The 13741-nt window shown below is 46.3% G+C and overlaps 1 protein-coding gene across 2 annotated transcripts in view; it reads right to left on the bottom strand.

Annotated features, from left to right (window-relative positions):
• LOC144828274 (phospholipase A2 inhibitor and Ly6/PLAUR domain-containing protein-like) overlaps nt 1-13741 on the bottom strand; it is a 230831-nt gene that overhangs the window by 211276 nt on the left and 5814 nt on the right. The gene's annotated exons all lie outside the window — the stretch shown is intronic.

The raw sequence follows: 13741 nt of genomic DNA, 5'->3' as shown, positions 1-13741 counted from the left end.
ATCAAGAAATTGCAGATTGGGATCAGACAAAACGTGTCACACGCATTGTTCTTGTGCAAAGACTCACCCGAGGGGATTGGTACATCAAAACCTAAGAAGGAGCAGTCACAGCACATCACCTTCGCATCATAGTATGCTTCGTAGCGCGTCCAACACGTGGATCGCGCACCGTGGACCGCCGTCTGAAAGAGCGGATTACCGAGAGTTAAGAGTACTAAGGGCAAATAGTCTTAGAGGTATAACGGCGGTTCCAACAAACGGACTTACCCGTGGTCGGTCAGAGAATGAGCCAGCGTCAGCGCGTGTCAAACCGGGAAGTGTTACCTTGGTAACCAAACCCGTTTTTGTAACCTCCTAGAAGAAAGACTCGAAGGCGTTGCTAGGTTACCGAGAGACAAACTAAGGGAAGACATACCGACCCAGGAGGTTTTTTTGGACGACGGGGGGGCAGTGTTGTTGATGCAGATATTGATTGCATTAAGCTTCTAAATGTGACGAATCATAAAGGGCAATTAGCAGATGTTTCCTCAAAAAAACTGCATAATTCAATTGACATTTTAGATGTACAAATTGCCAAATATGAATAACGATGAGGGCATGGACCTGCCACACATGGCGGTCAAACGCACATCACTCCCAAATGCAAATGCAAAATCATCAAAGCATTTCAAAACATTTCAAAAGTGTACTGTAGGTCTGCAATACTGAGTCCCTGACTCATATCAATGAATGCATGGAATGCAGTAGAAAAATCAATTATTTAGGCATATAGGTCCAGAAGGCAAACATAATATAGTATAGTGCAGTGTAGTGACCCGTTAAACGCCCTCGAGACACATTAACGCCCTACATAGGCGTGGACCAACCACACATGGTAGTCAAACGTCTAAGGGTCATTATTAAAACTGTATTATCAAAAAAATGCATGATTCACTTGTCTGAAAAGGCTGTACTGCCAAAGCGTGGACCAACCAAGCATGGTAGTCAGACGCCTTGGGATCGGTTGGAAACACTCAGAAGAGGGTGCAAAGAGAAATCAGTTAGGTGTATTACAGGCTAGTATAGTTTAGTGTAGACAACCAAATCACAAGGTGGCCATTTGCGCAAAACTGCTTTCAGATTCATTCAAACCCCTGGTCACTGAGTCAAAGAAACGGATCCATTTAATCTCCCTTACATTGAGGATGGGTGCGATGTTGCCACCCCTTGGGCCCAGTCGGACCTGTTCCAAGATTGTCCACTTCAGGCTTTCAGGGAGGTGATTGTGTGTGTTACAGTGTTCAACCAACGGGGCTCCTACGACCTTGCATCTCACCCGGCTGCAATGTTGCAGAAAGCGAACTTTCGCACGCTGTTGAGTTTGTCCCACATATATCTGGTCACAAGGGCATATTATACAATACACCACATTTGTGGAGTTACAATTGGTATGTGACTTGAGCAGTACTTGCTGTTGTTTATGGGTGAATATCTTAGTCTGAATTGTCAGCGGGCAGGCTTTGCAGGACCCACACCGGAAATGTCCCACAATTGGCGGCAGATTCCACATGGTTGTGATTGTTGATGTGGTTGGGTTAGGGAGAAAGGAGCGCACCACATGGTCTCTGATATTCCTTGCCTTTTTAAATGCATGAAGGGGCGGGCAAACGATATTAAGATCCTCAGATACCAGATTCCAATATTTGTTAACAGTTTTTTTTATATCCTGTTACTCTTTGTGGAAAAGGTTGTTACACAGATCATGCGATCATCATTCTTATTCTGTCTTTCTCCTGGTTCCAGTAGAGTCTCTCTGGGGTTGAACCATGCTCTCTTCATGGCTTTCTTTACCAAGCGTCTAGGGTATCCCCGGTCAAGTAATCTGCCCATCAATATGGAAGATTGATCCATATAATCCTCCTTTCTGCTGCAATTACTGCGAATCCGCAGAAACTGGCCAAAGGGGAGGTTATCCCGAAGGCCCCTTGGGTGGTGGCTGGAGTACAGAAGAAGGGAATTCCTCTCCGTGGCTTTCCTAAAAAGGTTGGTTTTTAGGGTCTCATTCTCCACAAAAATTGTTAGGTCCAAGAAATCGATAGATTTCTTGTCAAATTTTGTTGTGAACTTTATGTCAGGGGATCTTCCATTGAGCCAGGTGAAGAAATTATTCATATCTTCCTCAGAACCTGACCAGATACAGACCACGTCGTCTATGTATCTCATCCATAGGTTTATTCGGGATCTGAATGGATTGGCGTTGGTAAGTATAAAGGTGTCTTCATACATTGCCATGAAAATTATGGCCAGATCAGGAGCGAAGGCCGCCCCCATCGCCACACCCTTTATCTGGAGATAAAAGCAATTTCGAAAGATGAAGAAATTCCTCATCATTGCAATCTTGAGCAATAGAATAATGAATGATGTTGGTACTTGAACTGGTGCCTCCCGTTTGTCAAGCGCAATCGACATTGCGGCCAGGGCCTCCTCCTGGGGTATGCTAGTGTACAATGACACAATGTCACATGTTACCAGGAGGTCTCGTGTGGAATCGAAAGGGTGTCCATCGATCAGGTTGATAGTTTGGGTGGTATCCCTTAGGTATGTGGTTGTAGCCTCCGCCAGCGGTTTCAGAAAAAAGTCTATATACCTACAGAGAGGTTCCAGCAGGGAGCCGCATCCAGATACAATAGGGCGTCCCGGGGGCTTTTGGAGATCCTTGTGGACTTTGGGTAACGTGTAGATGGTAGGAAGCCGTGGGTGCTTCTGATTCAGGTACTGGAATTCGTGTTCCGATAGGAACCCTTGTTGTAGGCCATCTTGGGTGACCCTCAGGATTTCAGCCATTATACTTTGTGATGGATCACCGCCCAATTGTCTATAACTGATCCCATCATTTAGCTGTCGTAGAATTTCATTGGTATAGTTGTCTTGGTCCTGTATTACAATTGCACCACCCTTGTCGGCGGGTTTAACCACTATTCCGATGTTGTCCCTCAAGGATTTTAATGCAAGTTTCTCCGCTTTACTGGTGTTGTATTTGGCAAAAGAGCTGTCTTCCAGGATGATCTGCACATCACGTAGTACTAGACTTTCATACGCCAAGATGCGTTGGGTCATGGCATACGTCGATGGTACAAAAGTCGACGGTGGCCTCAAGTTGGTGGTTGAGGAGGCTTGTTGGTGGGGCTTATCCTTGAAGAAGTATCTTAATCTTATTTTCCTGAAGAACTTGTGGAGTTCGACCATAGTGTTGAATGCATCAGGTGTGGAGGTGGGAACAAAGGATAAACCACGGCTTAATACTTTCGTTTCATTCTCCTGGAGGGTGTAGTTCGAGATGTTAATCACAGGGGAAGTCACCTCTACCACCTGTAGTTTTTCCTGCGCGTTGACTTCTCCCCGTGTTCCTCCTGGGGGAAACTCACTTGCTTCGTGCCTCTGCCTCTCGCGGAGTCCCACTCCTGGCCAGCATTGGATTGGCCCCTGCCAGGGCCCCTGCTCCAATTGTTCCCTCTGCCCCGTGGCGGTCTCCATCCTCCCTGTCCTAAAAAAGGGGGTTGGTAGGAAGGACCGTAGGAGTCCTGATATCCGTATGTGCCACTGGGACCGGCACATTCTGTGTCCTCACCCGAACTGTACGAGGAATCTGAGAAGGTAGTAAAGTTTCTCCTGCCCCTATAGGCCCCTCGGCCCCGGTTGGTGAATCTCCCTTGGTTATCCTGTCTGTAGTATTCGTCCTGCAGGTAGGGATAAGTTCTTTTTTTGTCGTACGACCTCACGTCGCGAGCTAATTTCTCAAGTTTCTTTTTGATTGTGGTCGTTTCGAAATCCTGGAGGGTCGCCACCAGTTTAGTCAATGCCTCTTTGGAGTTAGTGAGAGTGGAGTCCCCACTGATCGCAGCTTTAAGGTCAGCTATCTGCTTTGTTAGAATGGTAATTTGTTCACCGGCTGTTTCAATGCCTAGGACCATCCAATGTCGCGAACAATTGTTCGCGACAAAGCTGAAACCTTCTCGGAACTTAGGAACGTCGATAAAAATTGCGGGTTCCACTTTAACCTGTAAGCCTACAGGGATAATATTGGATTGTAGACACTGTGCCAGAAAATGTCCATGCAATTTGGTTCTAATCAGTTTTTTCTCTAGGCGCTCCAGCTGATTAAGTTTGTCATTAAGAGAAAAGTCAATCACAGGTGTGGTTGAGGACAGGAAAGTATTAGCAGAGTCTGAGAGAAATTGTTTGATATAGTCCTCAGTATACGAAAGAACCTCCTTGTCAACCATGATGGTTGAGAAATTCGTTTAGGAAACAGAAATGAAATAGGAATGGATATACAAAGTATGAAAGAAAGAGAACCTCGCAGACCAGCGTCTGCTCGAAGTATATTATGAATAGAGGGGTTCGACCCATGTGGTCAATGGGACCTGGGTAATACGTTATGATATGTAAAGGGGTCCCTGACCAAACATACAACACTAAGAGATATTATTTAATTATTTAAACAAAACACAAATGATGGTAAACAGTGTTTTTATTATCACTGTACCAGAAAAAACATATATTATTTTTGCGATTGCTGGTGCAGTATACAAAATTTCAGTGCGCCCACAAAAGGGGAGGGGAGGGGGAGTGCAGGGGAAAGGGGTGTGTTTCAATTAGTTAACATCACTAATCAAAAAAATCATTAAGCACCAATACACAAGCTGAAAAACATTATCATTGATCCATACTTTGGAGATCAAGAAAACACACATGTTAAACAGCAGAACATGTCACATAGAACAGAAACTCCTGTGATGATTATTATTATCAATCTTGGGTTAAGGAGTTCTTGTAGGTAGATGGTGGTCTACGTTTCGACCCTTAGGTGTAGGATATTTGATCCTTACTCGCGGGTCTTCATCAGGACGTGGGGGGAGGTGAAGGAAGGGTGGGGCTGTGCCCTAAGTAAGAAAAACGAAATGCGCTGAATTATTTCAAACGGTCTCAGAAGAGTCCCGACATAGTTGGATAACAAGGGGCCAAGGGGCCAGTTAGGACAAGACATTAGCAATTAAAAACATTTTCAAAATAAAAGGAGGTTGAATTACACTGAGGACTTGAAAAAATGGGTAGCCCGGGCAGCTGCCCTGTGGGTTTTTTTTACGGAGGATAATGCCAGATGATACACATTGCGTCTAAAAATCATTTCATTAAAAGGCGGTACCGTGGCATCGGCCACTGAAAAGACACACATTGGCCTATTATTTGAGCTGAAATAGAGTGACATTAGAAACATAACCTTAGTAAAAGGGAGGGATTTAATCACCTGGTCTTGATGCCAGGACAGGATAAATGAATATGTAACCGCTTTTACCGGGACACGGGCGATTATCTACAAAAAATCGAGTAAAAACGGAACATCAAGAAATTGCAGATTGGGATCAGACAAAACGTGTCACACGCATTGTTCTTGTGCAAAGACTCACCCGAGGGGATTGGTACATCAAAACCTAAGAAGGAGCAGTCACAGCACATCACCTTCGCATCATAGTATGCTTCGTAGCGCGTCCAACACGTGGATCGCGCACCGTGGACCGCCGTCTGAAAGAGCGGATTACCGAGAGTTAAGAGTACTAAGGGCAAATAGTCTTAGAGGTATAACGGCGGTTCCAACAAACGGACTTACCCGTGGTCGGTCAGAGAATGAGCCAGCGTCAGCGCGTGTCAAACCGGGAAGTGTTACCTTGGTAACCAAACCCGTTTTTGTAACCTCCTAGAAGAAAGACTCGAAGGCGTTGCTAGGTTACCGAGAGACAAACTAAGGGAAGACATACCGACCCAGGAGGTTTTTTTGGACGACGGGGGGGCAGTGTTGTTGATGCAGATATTGATTGCATTAAGCTTCTAAATGTGACGAATCATAAAGGGCAATTAGCAGATGTTTCCTCAAAAAAACTGCATAATTCAATTGACATTTTAGATGTACAAATTGCCAAATATGAATAACGATGAGGGCATGGACCTGCCACACATGGCGGTCAAACGCACATCACTCCCAAATGCAAATGCAAAATCATCAAAGCATTTCAAAACATTTCAAAAGTGTACTGTAGGTCTGCAATACTGAGTCCCTGACTCATATCAATGAATGCATGGAATGCAGTAGAAAAATCAATTATTTAGGCATATAGGTCCAGAAGGCAAACATAATATAGTATAGTGCAGTGTAGTGACCCGTTAAACGCCCTCGAGACACATTAACGCCCTACATAGGCGTGGACCAACCACACATGGTAGTCAAACGTCTAAGGGTCATTATTAAAACTGTATTATCAAAAAAATGCATGATTCACTTGTCTGAAAAGGCTGTACTGCCAAAGCGTGGACCAACCAAGCATGGTAGTCAGACGCCTTGGGATCGGTTGGAAACACTCAGAAGAGGGTGCAAAGAGAAATCAGTTAGGTGTATTACAGGCTAGTATAGTTTAGTGTAGACAACCAAATCACAAGGTGGCCATTTGCGCAAAACTGCTTTCAGATTCATTCAAACCCCTGGTCACTGAGTCAAAGAAACGGATCCATTTAATCTCCCTTACATTGAGGATGGGTGCGATGTTGCCACCCCTTGGGCCCAGTCGGACCTGTTCCAAGATTGTCCACTTCAGGCTTTCAGGGAGGTGATTGTGTGTGTTACAGTGTTCAACCAACGGGGCTCCTACGACCTTGCATCTCACCCGGCTGCAATGTTGCAGAAAGCGAACTTTCGCACGCTGTTGAGTTTGTCCCACATATATCTGGTCACAAGGGCATATTATACAATACACCACATTTGTGGAGTTACAATTGGTATGTGACTTGAGCAGTACTTGCTGTTGTTTATGGGTGAATATCTTAGTCTGAATTGTCAGCGGGCAGGCTTTGCAGGACCCACACCGGAAATGTCCCACAATTGGCGGCAGATTCCACATGGTTGTGATTGTTGATGTGGTTGGGTTAGGGAGAAAGGAGCGCACCACATGGTCTCTGATATTCCTTGCCTTTTTAAATGCATGAAGGGGCGGGCAAACGATATTAAGATCCTCAGATACCAGATTCCAATATTTGTTAACAGTTTTTTTTATCCTGTTACTCTTTGTGGAAAAGGTTGTTACACAGATCATGCGATCATCATTCTTATTCTGTCTTTCTCCTGGTTCCAGTAGAGTCTCTCTGGGGTTGAACCATGCTCTCTTCATGGCTTTCTTTACCAAGCGTCTAGGGTATCCCCGGTCAAGTAATCTGCCCATCAATATGGAAGATTGATCCATATAATCCTCCTTTCTGCTGCAATTACGGCGAATCCGCAGAAACTGGCCAAAGGGGAGGTTATCCCGAAGGCCCCTTGGGTGGTGGCTGGAGTACAGAAGAAGGGAATTCCTCTCCGTGGCTTTCCTAAAAAGGTTGGTTTTTAGGGTCTCATTCTCCACAAAAATTGTTAGGTCCAAGAAATCGATAGATTTCTTGTCAAATTTTGTTGTGAACTTTATGTCAGGGGATCTTCCATTGAGCCAGGTGAAGAAATTATTCATATCTTCCTCAGAACCTGACCAGATACAGACCACGTCGTCTATGTATCTCATCCATAGGTTTATTCGGGATCTGAATGGATTGGCGTTGGTAAGTATAAAGGTGTCTTCATACATTGCCATGAAAATTATGGCCAGATCAGGAGCGAAGGCCGCCCCCATCGCCACACCCTTTATCTGGAGATAAAAGCAATTTCGAAAGATGAAGAAATTCCTCATCATTGCAATCTTGAGCAATAGAATAATGAATGATGTTGGTACTTGAACTGGTGCCTCCCGTTTGTCAAGCGCAATCGACATTGCGGCCAGGGCCTCCTCCTGGGGTATGCTAGTGTACAATGACACAATGTCACATGTTACCAGGAGGTCTCGTGTGGAATCGAAAGGGTGTCCATCGATCAGGTTGATAGTTTGGGTGGTATCCCTTAGGTATGTGGTTGTAGCCTCCGCCAGCGGTTTCAGAAAAAAGTCTATATACCTACAGAGAGGTTCCAGCAGGGAGCCGCATCCAGATACAATAGGGCGTCCCGGGGGCTTTTGGAGATCCTTGTGGACTTTGGGTAACGTGTAGATGGTAGGAAGCCGTGGGTGCTTCTGATTCAGGTACTGGAATTCGTGTTCCGATAGGAACCCTTGTTGTAGGCCATCTTGGGTGACCCTCAGGATTTCAGCCATTATACTTTGTGATGGATCACCGCCCAATTGTCTATAACTGATCCCATCATTTAGCTGTCGTAGAATTTCATTGGTATAGTTGTCTTGGTCCTGTATTACAATTGCACCACCCTTGTCGGCGGGTTTAACCACTATTCCGATGTTGTCCCTCAAGGATTTTAATGCAAGTTTCTCCGCTTTACTGGTGTTGTATTTGGCAAAAGAGCTGTCTTCCAGGATGATCTGCACATCACGTAGCAAGTGCCAGTCAGACCCAGGATCTGGGACTTAAGTGACAGGCCATTGTCAATTTTGACCCCCAGGTTCTTAGCAGCTAGGGAAGAAGACGCAGGAGGGAACATGTTTATAGGCCACCAATCCTGCCAACTCAGATCAGCCTGACACCCGAAGAAAAGCACCTCTGACTTATCAGGGTTGCACTTGAGGCTGCTTCGTTGAAACCATTCGAAAACAGCCCCAAGACAACCCCGAATGCTCTCTCCGTCAAACTCTGCCCCCTTATGACATGTAAAAAGGAGTTGGGTATCATCGGCGTATGAAATGATCTGAGCCCCAAAAGACTCAGCCAGCACCGCCAGAGGGGTCATAAAGATATTAAAAAGAGTCGGGCTCAACACCGAGCCCTGAGGGACTCCGACCTCCAGTGGTGGTACTACGGCTGAGTAAGGGGGGGCCCAGACCACCTGTCGGCGACCCGCTAAATAGGATCGAAACCAACTCAACACCGTCCCTCTCAGACCGATCTCATGGAGTCTGCTGAGGAGGCCCTCATGAGGGACGGTGTCGAAGGCCGCCGACAGGTCTAACATAACCAACATGGCCCTTCCTCCTGCGTCCAACACTTCCTTAATGGCCTCATTGACCTCCAAAAGAGATGTCTCGGTACTAAGATTGGATCGAAAACCCGACTGGGTGGAGTGCAGCAGACTATGGGTTTCGAGATAGGCGGAAAGCACAGTATGAACATGCTTTTCTGCAATTTTAGCGAGAGCAGGCAGGAGGGAAATCGGCCTATAATTGGCATGGAGCTCGGGGTCAAGGCCTGACTTTTTAAGGAGTGGCACCACCATAGCTTGTTTCCAAACCGCAGGGACCACACCACTAGTCAGAGACATATTAAGAATGGGATTGATCAGCAGATTTATAGACTCCGATACCCTGGCCAAACATTTTGCAGGACAAGGGTCAGACGGTGAGCCAGACTTGAATTTAGCCAGGAGGTCCTGAGAGGTGGAGATAGAAATGGATGGAAACTCCGAGAGAGAGGGTCCAAAACCCGTTGTCCTATTCCGCTGGTCCCTCGAGGTGGTGACACAACTCGGGCCTATGGAAAAGAAAGAATCTTGAATCAACTTGATCTTAGTGGTGAAAAAATTCGCCAGCGAGATCACCCATGGCTCAGGAAACTCATAGTGCAACGCATTTGCCTTAGGAGCAATAAACTCCTTCACAATAGTGAAAATTTCCCTGCAGGAGCTTGAAGCAGTCTCAATTCTTGCAGAGAAATAGTTCTTCTTTTCGGTCAAAATGTCCGCATGATAGACCTTGATTAAAGCTCTATATGTAGCCTTGGCCTCGGAATCATTCTTATGGCGCTAGCGGTTCTCTGCAGCCTTGCAGTTGCGCCGAGACAGTGCGAGAGCGTCCGTAAACCATGGTGCTGAGGTCCGCATGGCAGTTGCCCGAGGAACAATCGGCGGAGCTAATTCATCTAATCGCTCCACTAGCCACTTCTGTAATGAGTTACGGTCCCTCTCAAGGTGGCCTGAGTAAGGACAGGGATGATCCACACAGGCCTGGGCCAAAAGTTCAGGGGTGACCCAATGGTATGCCCGGCTAGTCTGCCTACGGTGGCATGATGTTACACAGGGAGATTTGCTGATACCCAAGATCTCAAAGCTAATCAGGAAATGGTCCGACCAAAGCACAGGTACGGGACTAGCCATAACCAGTGGAAAGGTGGAAAACACCTGGTCCAGGGTGTGGCCCTTGTCATGGGTCGGGACAGAGAGGTGGGGGGTAAGGCCCAAGGGGGCAGTAACATCATTGATTGTAATTGTGTCCCCATCCGACACTGCATCCATATGTATGTTAAAATCCCCAAGCACAATACAGTGTTCCGTCTTTAGGCACAGTGACGAAATTAACACCTGCAGCTCCTCAAAAAAGGACCCCCGCTAACCAGGTGGTCTATAGACAAGGAGCCTGGAAAAAGATTGATGAGGGGATAGAGCTATCGAAAAGGCCAGAGATTCACAGCCAGAAATGGGCTCCATAGGGATAACCGTACATGTGGCAGATCTCCGTACCACAATCGCCACCCCTCCACCCCTCCCGATTAGTCTATCATGTCTTAAAAATCGCATAATCAGGAGGGATAGCAGACGTAATATCAGGGTTAGAGGAATCTCCAAGCCATGTTTCAGTAAGCATTAGGCACACAGGTTTTTCGACCGTAAGAAGCTCGAAGATATCGAGAGCATTCCTGCTCAAAGAGCGAGTGTTAAGTAGAAGACATCTATAGTTATCAGTGGTCTTAGGGCTGGAGAGCCCAAGCGCCGGGAGGTTACCTGGTAGCCAACCACATTCCGAACACCGTCTTTTACCTCTACAGCGACCAGGAAAGACCACATGACATGCAGCCGAACTACCTCTCAACAAAAGAAGATCAGAGGCCGAATACCGAAGTCTGGGTCTAGCCCTCCCCGCCGCACCGTCCACCTCCGAGACGCAGACGAGCGCAGACGGGCTAGACTCTGGCGCGACTCCGGCGCAGCATTGGCGCGTTCGCTGTTCGCGTTCGCTGCGCGAAGAGCTGGCCATCTTCCTTTGTAGTCCCTCTGATCGCACAAGGGCACTGGGACTTGTAGTCTTTGGACCTGAAGAGCGAGCGGGGGCTAATGACGCGTCTCCTGCCACAGAGCCTAATCGTCTGTGAGCACGAGAACGCGCACTGACAGTGCGGTAAGAGTATCACAAGAACAGGTTAAAACGCTAATTACGCCGCAAATAATAAACAATTAAACAGTGGAATATTAAAATCACACAAGTGAGCTGTCACCCGGCTTCCGCCTCAGGTGCTATAGAAAATAGAAGCGCTGTAGTCAGAGGCAGCGTGTAAAGAGTGTTGCCAGGCTTCAGTGGACTATGGGGAAAGGTATCTCGCTAGCAAAGAATGACCCCTCCCTTTGTAGTCCCTCTGATCGCGCAAGGGTGCTGAGACTTGTAGTCTTTGGACCTGAAGAGCGAGCGGGGGCTAATGACGCGTCTCCTGCCACAGAGCCTAATCGTCTGTGAGCACGGAGAACGTGCGCTGACAGTGCGGTAAGAGTATCACAAGAACAGGTTAAAACACAAATTACGCCGCAAATAATAAACAATTAAACAGTGGAATATTAAAATCACACAAGTGAGCTGTCACCCGGCTTCCGCCTCAGGTGCTAAAGAAAAGAGAAGCGCAGTAGTCAGAGGCAGCGTGTAAAGAGTGTTGCCAGGCTTCAGTCGCCTATAGGGAAGGTAGAATGCTAGGAAAGGTGAAATTAGCTGTTGCTTAGACAGCTGGGCATGATGTAGATGGTCTGCTTGACCCCTGGGAGTGATACAGGGTTGATGCTGCACCACTTGGACCCCTGGGTATGACATCGATGGTACACATTGTCCTTGGGTGTGATATAGGGCCGGCACCTCAATCTTTTTTTTTATCTAAAAGGGTTTTTTGAGTGCTACCAGGATCTTAAACATTGTTGGTATTTGAAAAAAGTGAGAGGCGTTGTTCTCCTGGGTCATCGGGTGTGACACAGATTGTACAGGGTGTAAAATAGGATGCAATTTGGATTTTAGGGGAAAAAAAGATTTGGATCTAGGAGATCAGGTGTAGCATGGGTTTTGTCAAGAGGGGCCTGTGGTTCTTTGAGTTATTCATTTTCTTTGCCCCAAAGCTGACATAGACATTTGTGTCTGTGAAATGTTCATGATGGTGCCTCAGCTACTAGCATTGATCTCATAGTATGTTGTTTAAGCCAGTAATCCCTGTGTATGTTTCCCCATGACCATAGAGGGACTTAAAATTCTCTATAAAAAAACAAAAAACTAGGGTGTATCTGACCCTTAAAATATACCCAACTTATCATGTAATCACCACTAAAACACATGCAAACCAGGTTGCCAACATAGTTTAAAAAGCAAGACAACTTTTGCCACCAGTGGCATGCATACACCATGGCACACCTGTTTCCCTGGCCAAAGAAGAGAACCTCTGATATTAACATAATCGAACAAATGAGGGCACACATACACACCAAATACGTAGGACAGAAGAAGGACAGGGGAAAGGTACTGTTAGAACTATGAGTGATCTTCGAGGAGACCCAGACCAATAATCTTAACCCATGGTCAGAAAAAAGGTGTCCGCAGCTCTCCTGCCAACAATTGTCAACACTGACCAGGAAACAGGAGACCACTGTGTCCTGGTACAAACACAACTAAGGGGCCAATTACAATGTTAGTGGGAAACTCTTTTGAACAACTCAGTTTCGGAATCGTTTCCAACAGAATGGGGTCGGCAGATCCTAACGACCGATTAAGATGCTTCCACACACCGTTTGATAGTACTTCCATTGACTTTGGAGCCTGTAACACGAACACAGGCTCGCATGGGGAAAATGGGTGTCTGAAACATGCAGAATGACCAAACCAATTTTTTGTGAGGGCAAATGATCGGTTGCAGGAACTCCTACACCTTGCCATTGCAGACATAGTGCTATATTTTAGGGAAGCATACCTGTTGGTGCTCAATGATTGGTGGTTTGAGGAGTTTGAATATCTGGTATAAGCAGTGGGAAGATGGGTCATAGGGCAAAATAGCTTCCTGCTATATGGTGGTGAAGATCCTTGCAAAATGATTAGCCCTAGGAGAGTGGTGCTAGCTACTTGGAAGTCACAAAGGCTGCAGGATGGGAAGGCAGAAACACACTAGACTCCCTTGTGCTAGGGGATAGGAATGTCCCTAGTGGTAGCACTACAATGGTCAACAAGTGGGATGCTATTGGCATCACAATGCTCAGGTACGTCCTCAAGAACAGAATCCTCAAGAACAGAATCCTCAATACCTGTTTTTTTAAATAGAGTTTCAACTCCACTGTTCCCTAATCTTGGGATTCCTCCAGCTCTGACATGGCCTCACCCCATATGTACCACCACAACTCCTTCCAGTCTTACCCTAGGGTAGAGGTGTGCATATTGTAGTCAAACACAGCTAAAGAATTTGGGACTAGGTTGTAGGTGGGAAAATAGTGCAAAGAGATATTCACAGACCACAAATGCAGAAGCTATTTTGAAGTCAACCCTAAGAAGGGTTTGATGTCCAGTCTGGCTGGCACTCATCTCAATAGAAATGTGGACTGGTCTGATACTGTGTGACCCTGCAGAGCATAAAACCAGACTGATCAGGGTGTAATAACTTCCCGATCACCCTAAGGAACCAATTGGTCAACGCTTTAGCCTAGATTTTTACCTGTGTGCTTAGCAATGAGATCAGCCAA

Source organism: Lissotriton helveticus, chromosome 4_1 (genome assembly GCF_964261635.1).
Source record: "Lissotriton helveticus chromosome 4_1, aLisHel1.1, whole genome shotgun sequence".
Lineage (NCBI taxonomy): Eukaryota > Metazoa > Chordata > Amphibia > Caudata > Salamandridae > Lissotriton > Lissotriton helveticus.
Note: the sequence above shows the minus strand (reverse complement) of the source record. Positions and strands in the feature narration are given on the sequence as shown.